This window comes from Trachymyrmex cornetzi, unplaced genomic scaffold, assembly GCF_001594075.2.
Source record: "Trachymyrmex cornetzi isolate Tcor2-1 unplaced genomic scaffold, Tcor1.1 scaffold254, whole genome shotgun sequence".
Taxonomy (NCBI): Eukaryota; Metazoa; Arthropoda; class Insecta; order Hymenoptera; family Formicidae; genus Trachymyrmex; species Trachymyrmex cornetzi.
This window is the reverse complement of record NW_017297209.1, coordinates 6,823-10,748: the sequence shown is the minus strand read 5'-3', so window position 1 is coordinate 10,748 and position 3,926 is coordinate 6,823.

The following is a 3,926-nucleotide window of genomic DNA, read 5'->3' as shown; positions in this document are numbered from 1 at the left end:
AACTTATCTCGAACGCCGAACGCCGGTCATACGCTACAGCACGAGCCCCTCGGTTCCCCGCGGTAACTTCCGATGGTGTCAAACGCCCTTCTCAACCGTTAAGAACCCGTACCCGCTGTATCATCAGCCTCCCGACACGCGACGCCAGCACGGCGAAAGTGCAGCGCGATTGCAACAAGCGTCTCTATGCGACGCGACTCTGCTCCACCGCTCGAATTCCGGAAACTGACTCTATCCGAGACGCAACAACCGGGAGTCCACTCTGCTCGACGACGCGGCAGTAAGCGTTCCGACGCAACAGTACATGATTCGATAACACACTTACAGCAAACGTTTCTACGCGACACAACGATACACGACAACGCGACTACAATAGGCGTTTTTACGCAATCCGACAATTTACGACAATACGTGACAACACGAAAACTTACAACTAATGACTCATCTGTGGCCAGGGGGGGCGATCGCGACTCGGCCCTCCGCGCGATAATCTCTACACGACTCTAATTCTCCAAATACGACAGCCAAAGATCTCCCCTCGACTCAACTCTCGAAACGCGACGACTAAACATTTCCACTGCCCGGGAGGATGGCACGCGGCTCGCGATTCCGCGGCTCTACACGGCGGCCATTACGCCGGTCTATTTTCAAGATGCGAGCCTGCTTATGTGTGATCCACCCGGCAACGTACCCCGGTCGGCAGCTTTACACGCGCAACGCTCGTCTCACCCTCGACGTCCTGGTCCTCGCGTGTCCTCACGACATTCTGTTTCCCGTAGCTCTCGGCAGTCCGGCTCTCCGGGTCGCGTTACCCGTCGACAGCGGCCTCGTACTTCCCTTACATCTCCTAGGCTGGGCCACAGTAAGAGTGAATCCCGGAAGCTCCCGACGGATTCTCGCAGGTTGCTTAGCTTCCCCCCTCCTTCGCGGGGAGATAGTCACGCTGATTGGCTTCCGCGTGTCACGGTATCCGCGCGTGCTGTGCAGGCCCGCGCGGCCTTGAGTCCTGGCTCGTACAAGCGCGCAATAGATGTCCCTGTCAAGGGTGGCGTCTCCGCTTACGACCCCCGCACCTCCTGGCCTGGCGGGGGAGATCGGAATGGATTTTCCTCTCGCTCCTCGTCAGGGCCCTATACTCTCAACGGACCCTCAAGGGTGGCCGGGAATTCTGGCCTCCTCCGGTGCTCTGCAAAGGTTGCATGGTGAAAGTATGGTTCCTTTCGTATGCGACAGCGGTTACGAGCAATGATATAAAATAATACAACCTGCTTGTCCGGGCTCCCGGATGTGCGTTCGTCTCTCTCAGCTTCTTCGGTCTTCCTTCCAAGGGTGGCGGGTGAGACGGCACGATAATACAATATTATTTTACAGCAGCTGCCGAGCGTGATTCGTGGCGCATCCACGCTTTCTGATAAACTCGTTTATTACGCAAAAGAAATGCTAACACAAAGGGAGAAAAATTTGTAGAGTAAAATAGATGATGCGGTTTTAACGCACGTTCGCAGGTGCGTTTGCACGCGCGCTCGCGTGCGCACTCGCCTGCGCGCTCGCCCTCCGAGCCGATAGGAAGCACGAATCCTCCGCCGACAAGTCTGCACAGTGACGGACAAAATGTCACGTTACAATATATATAGATTCAGTTTCAGCAACCCTAAAAACCTCCTAACACATTTAACTTTTTAAAATTTTTAACTTATTTCACTTAATATGTTAAATCTATTCCTTACCTTTAAGGGGTAGTTTTCACCCTTCTGAGTGGACCATTGCAGATAAAAAAAATACGTGTCAAATATTTTTCAAAGTTCTACAAATATGCAAAGTTTCATTAAAATCGATGAGTAACACCTCCGTAGGTTTACTTGTAAATATGGGACATTTAGAATCTATGACACATTCACTTTGTTTATATGTGTATTCACACATTGTTATATTGTTATATTGTTCGTAGAATTTTATATTTACACGCGTTTGCTAATTCCTTACAATATATATATATGAATTTTAATGAATATTCAATTCTCCATTTTTCAACATATATTCTTATTATTTTAAAATAACGAGTATATAAATATTTTGGAATAATCGAGATTATTTATATGTAAGTCCGTTATATTGAACCTGACATATCGAACTTTGTCATTGTAACATCTAATTAGATTACAGCAACTCAAAAAATACTGTACATAATCTATTTTAGGCAAATCGGAAACATTCTTGTACTTATGTCGGCCATATTGAATCCGCCATATTGAATTTCGAAATTATCAGTTCAGATTCGGATTTAGCGACCCCGAAAACCTTTAGGGACGAAGTTTCATTTCATTACAACAAAAATTCGCTTAATAATTCAATTATGACCCGTTTTTTGCTCATTCAGGCCAATGTGCAGCGGTGGCGGCGGCCCGTAATGCATTTTGGAGTGGGTACGGGGGCGGCGGCGGCGGAGGCGGAGGCGGAGGCGGCGGTCCCCAATGATACGCGGTGTCACAACATGGCGGCATGTATCATTGGCACTGATGTTGATGTAAACACCGATAGCGCCAGGACTTCCCCGCGCCTACGAAGTATGCCTCACGCCCACAAGTACGCCTCGCACCCCCCCTCAAAGGACCAGAGTTAGAACCGGCCTAGTATTACTATTAGGTGTACAACTTTACTTCCGCCGTTTTCCTATAGATGGCTTTAGCGGTAAGTGGTGGTCGAAATAAATAGATCATAGACGTCATACAATAAACTTGGGCATCTGTTAACATAACCCCATAAAAACATTAGTCGATTTGTGTCTGTATCATAAAGTTATTCTCGATTGAAAATGTCAGTTTACGAGCCAAATTCTCGTCATTTGCGGGAGGTTTTAATTTTCTGCTTCAATATAAAAAAAATCTGCGGCTGAGGCTCATCGAATGCTCTCAAATACTTATGGTGAAGCCGCTGTTAGTGAAAGAACGTGTCGTGAGTGGTTTCAACGCTTCAAGAACGGTGATTTTGACGTCGAAGACCGGCATAGCGGTGGAAGAGAGAAGGTTTCCGAAGATGCAGAAATGGAGGCACTACTTGATCAAGACGTGTCAAAATCAAGAAGAATTGGCACGATCATTGGGAGTGACTCAACAAGCCATATCAAAACGCCTCAAAGCCATGGGAATGATTCAGAAGCAAGGAAATTGGGTGCCGTACAAGTTGAAGCCAAGAGATGTTGAACGGCGTTTGTTTGCTTGTGAACAGCTGAACAAAGAAAGGCAAAGACGGAAGGGATTTCTGTATCGCATTGTGACTGGGGACGAAAAATGGGTTTATTACGATAACCTCAAGCGCAGAATATCATGGGGAGTTTCCGGCCATCCTTCCATGTCGACGGCCATACCGAATATTCACGGCTCCAATCATGCTCTGTATTTGATGGGACCAGCTCGGCGTAATGTATTATGAGCTGTTAAAACCGATTGAAACAATCAGGCGATCGGTATCGAACCCAATTGATGCGTTTGAGCCGAGCATTGAAAGACAAACGGCCGCAATACAATGAGAGACACGATAAAGTGGTTTTGCAGCATGAGAATGCTCGACCCCATGTTGCGAAAGTGCTCAAGACATACTTGGAAACGGAAATGGGAAGTCCTACCCCACCCGCCGTATTCTCCAGACGTTGCTCCCTCTGACTATCACTTATTTCGATCAATGGCCCACGGCCTTGCTGACCAGCACTTCCGGTCTTATGAAGAAGTAAAAAATTGGATCGATTCGTGGATCGCCTCAAAAGATGACCAGTTTTTTTCGACGCGGGATTCGTACGCTGCTCGAAAGATGGGAGAAAGTAGTGACCAGCGATGGACAATGCTTTGAATCATAAATGTTTAACCAGTTTTTTACAATAAAGCCTCGAATTTCGGAAAAAACGGCGGAAGCAAAGTTGTACACCTAATACT